Genomic DNA, 7,938 nt, shown 5'->3' on the forward strand with positions numbered 1-7,938 from the left:
TTGGAAGGCACCTTATTCAGTAAATATGCTGAGGTTTCCAATGCATAACCCCATAGGAATACTGGAAGATTTGCATAGCTCATCATGGACCGAACTATGTCTAACAAAGTTCGATTTCTCCTTTCAGATACCAATTTGGAGGAGTCCACTGGGAGACTATACCATTTACTTTGAGATAATCTAGAAACACTCCATTAAAGTATTCACCACCTCGATCTAATCGAAGAATTATAATACTATGTTTGGTTTGTTTCTCCACTTCATACTTATACTCTTTGAACCTTTCAAAGGCCTCAGACTTGTGTTTCATCAAACACATATCTGAATCCAGATCTATCATCTATGAAAGTAATGAAGTATGAAAATCCACCCATGGCTTGCATAGACATTGGTCCACATACATCTGTGTGTACCATTCCTAGCAAATTTGTAGTCCTCTCTCCATGTCTACTAAATGGAGACTGCAATGCCACTATAAAGTGAGATTTTCATCATCCCTTTTCTTTTATTAGTTTGTTCAATCTGAAGTAAATTATGTCACATAAATACAGACCATTATTTAAAGCACCACGTCCATAAAGAATATTATTTCTAAGAATAGAACATTCATTATTCTCAATAATAAATGAAAATCCAGCCAAGTCTAACATGGAATAATATTCCTCACAATCGAGGGAACAAAATAACAATTATTTAAAATAATAGTCTTGCCCGTAGCCATATGTAAATGAAATGATTCTACATCTTCAGCAGCAACTCTTGCTCCATTTCCCATCAGTAGAATCACCTCATCTTCCTCAAGAGTCCTACTTCTCCTTGGTCCCTGCAACAAATTGCAGATTTGAGAACCACAGGCGGTATCAAATACCCAAGTAGAAATTTGATTTAATGACATATTCACTTCTATCATGAACATACCTGAATCAGAAGCGGCAGTCTCACTACCCTTCTTCTTCTTCAATTCTGCAAGGTAAACCTTGCAGTTCCTCTTCCAGTGCCCCACCTTGTTACAGTGAAAGCAAACAACTTTGCTCTTGGGGTCTTCAGCTTTTGGTGGAACCGGCTTTTCTTCACCTACTTTCTTCTTCTTGGAAGAGTTCCTCTTCCATTTCTTAGGATTGGAACCTTCACCAATTAGAAGAACAGAACTCTTCTTAGGGGGGAAATTCGATTCCGCAGTCTTCAACATGTTGTGGAGTTCAGGCAGGCTGACATCCAACTTATTCATGTGAAAGTTCACAACAAACTGCGAGAACGAACTCGGAAGCGATTGCAAGACCAGGTCTTGGCTCAGCTCCCCATCCATGACAAAACCAAGTTGTCCAAGACGTTCAATCAAATTGATCATCTTAAGTACATGGTCATTCACAGATGATCCCTCAGACATCCTACAACCGAACAGCTCCTTCGATATCTCATATCGAGCTGTCCTCCCCGCCACATCATACAACTCTTGTAGATGCATGAGGATAGTGTGAGCAACCATATGCTCATGTTGCTTCTGTAGCTCAATGTTCATGGAAGCTAGCATGATGCATTGAGCAACATTTGCATCATCTATCCACTAACGATACACAACGTGTTCATCATTATGTGCATCACTAGCAGGTTCAGTAGGCTTAGGTGAGTCAATCACGTATTCCAGCTTCTCAATCCTGAGAACAATTCTCAAGTTTCGAAGCCAGTCAGCATAATTAGGACCAGTCAATTTATGAGCATCTAGTATGCTCCTGAGTGATAGTGCAGAAGACATAACGTACAAAGTAAATCTGTAAATGATAAACACATAACAACACTTAGCAAATATTTGATTTCATTTCAAAACACTATATGAATCGGGTCTTTATTCATAAGTGGCTCCCACTAGTTTTCCTAATTTATTCAACCCTCTACGAGAAAAATTAAGCATTCATAATGCTAGTGGGAATAGGGATCCTACATTCCATTACACAACCCCGGCTGTGGCACGAAACGCCATGTAATGTTCAATAGGCAGACAACTCTTGTCAATTACATCTTATGTTATTCCCTAATCAAACTTTAGCCTCTTGAATAATTGAGTCACGGCTGTAGCACGACAAACTCAATATTCTAAGTCAAGTCTAACCCAACATTCCGTACAATTGAATCAGTCCCCAAAGGCCCACGGCTGTGGCACGTAACGACCTTTAGATTCTTATTCAATGTACACATCTCTATGTAATAGACAAGTATTTCTTATTTCGAAATCAAAGCCCTCGGCTGTGGCACGAAACGACAATGATTCAAAAATAAGAACTACTTTCTATCATGTTGGAAGGCTATGACCGACACAAGCCCGTTGTGTCATTGGCCAATTACTACTTGATATTATTTAATTTTAGAGGGATTATATTACGTTACAATCATAATCATATTATAAAGAGATTCTTCCTTTTAAATTAAATATTTCAAATCAATAATCAATAATCAGACGATTCCCAGATCGGGTGGAGCATTGTCAAGAGGCGTCACTTAATAACCCTTTCTTACAGATAGAAATCTGTTGTTGACAGAATCATCCTTTCTCTCATATCGAAAATTCATATTCAATTACGTGTTTCACAAACACAAGAATCTCATGATTGTATTCATAATATTATTTTTAAGATTATGAAACAATTTCACTATACTAGGTTGTCTAACAAACGCCTTATGTTCATTTAAGTTCACCTAAATCTATCATCGCATGATAAACTAAGCATATATCACATATATCAACATGAATAAATATCAAGGTAGGCATGTTATATCATCTAGCACATTAGTCTAAGCATTATACATCTCTATGTATCACATGAAGCATTTAAAAGCAATAAAAAACAGTCAAAAACAGCTTTAAAACACTTCATGGAAATATAAACAGTTCAAAACTTTTATATAAACTAAAATTGATCACTCCATTAGATCCGTCTCGGAAAAATGAATCCAACGGTATATTGCACGTCCAAAACGGAGTTACGAAACTCCCAGAAAATCAATTTTAATATCAACAGACGGGCTGTAACGCATTACAGGAACGCGTTACAAGCCCTGTAACACATTCTGGTGATGCGTTACACCCCTTTTAAGCCATTAAAGGGTGTAACGCATTCCGTTAATGCGCCACAAGTGTGTAACGCATTCCCGGAATGCGTTACACCCCTATTTTTTTTTTATTTATTCTGCAGCAGCCGCCGTACTGTTCCTTGTCTCTTTCTCCGTGCAGCAGCAGTCGGACAATAGCAGACCACAACAGATGTATATCACAAGATTCACAACAGCAGATAATGTATATATACAACATATTATATATATATATATCTATAATTATTTAATTACGAATTTTAATTGAAATAACTTCAAAAATTCATAATAAAAAATCTATACATCATAAAATTATGAAAAAAATATCCAGACGATCTACAACAATTGTAGAACCCAGATCAACATTCAAAATTATTCTGAGAAATGATTTCTCATCAGACAAAATTAATCCATGATATAACTTGTAAAAATCATAACTAATTCATACAAGCACATAAAATTCTGAAATTTTTACCACAGATCTATATGCATACAACATATGCTCTGATGCCATTGTTGGATTTAAAATGCAGCGAGGCATGGCAAAACACTTTTACACATACAAAATCCAAATAAAAATATATAAATCGTGAATAAAAATTCGAGGGATCGAATCTAACCTTTTAAAATAATTCGAAGACAACGATCAGAGATCCTTAGCAGTTGCTCCTCAAGTGTGAAGCACTCCACCGGTATCCACCAAGAAAACGATGTTAAGGAGGAGGAAGGAGGTGGAGAGAATTGGGTTTTCCAAACTTTTTGGGTTTTGTGTGGGTTAGAATAAAAATAGGGTCTATAATAGTGTATTTATAGGTAAAATTTTCAGCTGAAATTTTTCCATAAATATTATTATTATTATCCCATTTATTATTCTCATTAATAATTAAAACACCTTTTAATCATTAATCCTTTTTCTAAACACTTTAGAAATAATTCTCTCTCTTGATTTAATTTCCAAAAATTAAATCCTTAATTAATAATATTAAGAACTTTTCTTAATTAATTTATAATCAATTAAATCTCATTTAATCAATTATTAAATTTGCCAATTAATTATTTATTTCACAAATAAATAATTATTAGCCATTATTAATTAATTACTCCACCATAAAATCATTCTCTTTTAATGGTGTGACCCTGTAGGTTCAATATTAAGCCGATAGTAGAAATAAATAATAATAAAACTATTTTATCATTATTTATATAAATTCTCTAATTTATTAAATATGATTAATTAATTAATCACATTTATTCTACATCGTGAGTGATGCTTCTCAACATATCGCGACTATCCGGATAATATGAATTCACTGCTTAGAATACCAAGAACCTGTCAGTGAATAGTTATCGTACAATAAACTCCTTCTACCCTATAATGTTCCGATTAAATACAAGGCATGGATCTCGTGTCAAGCCTATCTAATTCAATCACTTGCTTAGCATTTACTATGCGTAGTTCTATGTAAATTAGAAACTCCTTTCTAATTTCATTCACTCTGGCCAGAGATTCCTGAACTAGCATAAGTGGATCAGCCTGGAACATTCGCTTCCTTCACTGGAAGGGGTAGATCCTTTATTGATCATACACTATCTTCGTGTACAAATTCCTATACCGAGAAGAGCCCTAATAATTGTCCCTGGAGACTAAGAACTAAACCAAAGCATAGTTCAGTGTACACAAGATGACTATGATGACCTCAAGTCTAAGGATACTTGTACAACTATCACTATGTGAACAACTGCTGACACGTGAGTGAACTCCATTAGTTGTTCAGCTGTGCGAGTCATGTTCAGTGAACTTATTCTATAATAAGCACCTACATACTAGCTATAGTGTCACCACACAAATGTCTATGAGAACAGACATCCTTCATAATGAAGCAAGCATAGTATGTACCGATCTTTGCGGATTATTAATTACCAGTTAGTTTCCTATGACCAGGAACTATTTAAGTTTAGAGTTATCATCTTTTTAGGTCTCACTATTATGATCTCATCATAATCCATAAAAAGCTTTACTCTAAACTATGGTATATCTTATTTAAACACTTAAATAGATAAAGCCCGTAATAAAAATAAAACAAGTCTTTTATTAATATCAATGAAATCAAAACAGATTACATAAAAGTTATTCCTAAATCCTTATACATGATTGGACTTAGGACATATTCCTTTCAATTGTATGATAACCTAGTATTGGTTGTACTTATTCGTCTTATGAACGTCACGAACTTATAAGATAGCGTGGTAATTCTTAATGAAGCGAAAGTGAATTTAAGGATTTAGAACTTGTCATGCTAGCATAGGTTCATGTATTGTTATGCATGATTCATAGGTAATTTTTACCATCTTACTTGCCCTGTGTAATCAAGATAGATAACTTGTGCTTAAACTGTTATGTTGTCAAATTCTATAGACATATAGGGTCTCAATATAATTGGTGTCTATTCAGCTTCTATCTTATTTGTGGATGTCTGGTAGTATGGTATTCGTGCAACGAAAGTTGGCGTTTATCAGTTTCGTGTTATCTGATTAGTATCATCACCATTGCATGCTAAGGTTAAGAATGAAAAGGTTCTTGAATGAAGTATTTAATGAAGTTAGAATCCCATGTCTATCATATTTATTAACTCAGTCAATATTATTCTCGTAGTTAAATTAGTTAGCGTTATTCTTAGTTATAACAACCTCAATTTGTTATTCGTCTTAGCATTGAATAATAACCATATCATTGTTGCATAAGTGCATAAATTAATTGGTCAACCAAGCCAGTCTCTGTGGGAACGAACTAGAAAAGATTCTATACTACTTGCGAACTCATATACTTGCGTGTATTATTAGCGCGTGTTTAGCGACTAACAAGTTTTTGGCGTCGTTGTCGGGGACTACAGTGTTAATTTCTTTTAGTTTATGTGTTTGTCATCAGTGGTCGTTAAATTTTATTGACTCGGACATTGTTACTTATCTGTTCCCTTGTCTTATTTCAGGTGATCTAGCGAGCGTGTATGCTTACGCGTTCTCGGTCTCGTAAGAGAAATATGAATAAAGCCGAGGAAGAAGTTGTCGTGGTTCGAAGGGAAGTTTTTTAGGAAGAAAAGAAGGTAGAGGAAGAAGAGAAAATTGAAGAACCAGTTTTAGTAGTGATGGGAGATCAAGCTGAAAATCCGAAGGCTTTGATGGACTATTCTCAGCCTAAGATCAATGATATTCAGTCAAGCATCTTCAGACCAGCCATCTCGGCTAACACTTTTGAGATCAAAGCAAGCACGATTCAGATGATACAAAACTCAGTTCAGTTTGGGGGTTCTTCTACTGAAGACCCCAACATGCATATCAGGGATTTCATCGAGATCTGCGACACTTTCAAGTTCAATGGCGTGACTGAAGATGCTATTAAGCTGCAACTCTTCCCATTCTATCTGAGGGATAAAGCTAAGAGCTGGTTACATTCTCTACCACCAGGGTCTATCACTAAATGGGAAGAACTTGCTCAAAAGTTTCTCACTAAATTCTTCCCCATGGCGAAGACTGCTGCAATCAGGAATGCTCTTACTCAGTTTGCTCAACAAACTTGGAGAATCTCTGTGTGAGGCTTGGGATCGATATAAGGAGATGCTAAGGAAGTGCCCACACCATGACATGCCTAATTGGATGATTATAAACTGTTTATACAATAGATCGGGTTCTACTTCTAGACCCATGCTTGATGCAGCATCAAGAGGAGCCTTGTGGGCTAAAATCTACAATGAAGCTTATGAATTGATCGAACTGATGGCTGCTAATGAATACCAGAAACCTTCCTAGAGGCTAACTCAGGGAAAAGTCACAGGAATTCTGGAGTTGGATGCAGCAACTGCTATAGTTGCCCAACTTAAGGCCTTGACAATGAAGGTGGACTATTTGGCTAATTATGGAGTTAATCAAATCGCTAGTGTCTATGAGCTATGTGCTGTGCCCATGAGACTGATCAGTGCGCAATTTCTAGTGAATCAGCTCAGTTCGTGAGCAATTTTCAGTGTTCGCAGCAACCCGTGTCAGCCACCTATCATCCCAACAACCGCAATCATCCTAACTTCAGTTGGAGTAACACTCAGAATGCGGTTCAACAGCCTTATCAGCAATATCCAGCTAAGCAGTACAACCCCCTTGGTTTTCAGCAACCGCAATATGCACCAAGACAACAACTCCATCTACAACAAGCCAATGAAAAATCTGAATTGGAGGAGTTGAAGCTCATGTGCAAGAGTCAAGCTGTTTCTATAAAGACCTTGGAAAACCAAATTGGGCAAATTGTCAATGCCTTGCTAAATCGTCAGCCTGGTACACTGCTTAATGACACTGAAGTGCCAGGAAAGAGGGAAGCTAAGGAGCAGGTAAAGGCAATCACTTTGAGGTCTGGAAGGGTTGCGAATACCGAACAAACTCAAAAGTTGACTGAAGAAGCTGGGGCTGAGAAGGAAGTAGAGCAGCAGGATGAAGAAGTGGAACCAAAGAAGACTACTGTTGAGCACACTCCTCTTGAGGGTAATACAGGGGAGAAACAGATCTATCCTCCACCGCCTTATCCTAAGCGGCTGCAAAAGAAAAAGCTGGACAAGCAATTTAAGAAGTTTCTGGAGGTGTTTAAGAAACTTCATATCAACATATCTTTCGCTGAGACTCTTGAACAGATGCCTAGTTATGCAAAGTTTATGAAAGGTATGCTCTCTCGGAAGGTGAAGCTTGATGATTTAGAGACTGTCGCTCTCACGGAGGAATGCAGTGCTATGCTGCAACAGAAGTTGCCTCCGTAACTTAAAGATCCGGGAAGCTTCACTATTCCGTGTACTATTGGAAAAGTGTCTTTTGATAGAT

At 36.7% G+C, this 7,938-nt stretch overlaps 1 non-coding gene across 1 annotated transcript; it reads right to left on the reverse strand.

Moving 5' to 3' along the window:
- Positions 1–6,617: 6,617 nt before the first annotated feature.
- Positions 6,618–6,725, reverse strand: LOC141715292 (small nucleolar RNA R71). Its single transcript, XR_012572059.1, has one exon. It is a non-coding gene; the product is annotated as a small nucleolar RNA R71 (small nucleolar RNA).
- Between the last annotated feature and the right edge of the window lie 1,213 nt (positions 6,726–7,938).

The sequence above is a fragment of the Apium graveolens genome, chromosome 3 (assembly GCF_009905375.1).
Source record: "Apium graveolens cultivar Ventura chromosome 3, ASM990537v1, whole genome shotgun sequence".
NCBI lineage: Eukaryota > Viridiplantae > Streptophyta > Magnoliopsida > Apiales > Apiaceae > Apium > Apium graveolens.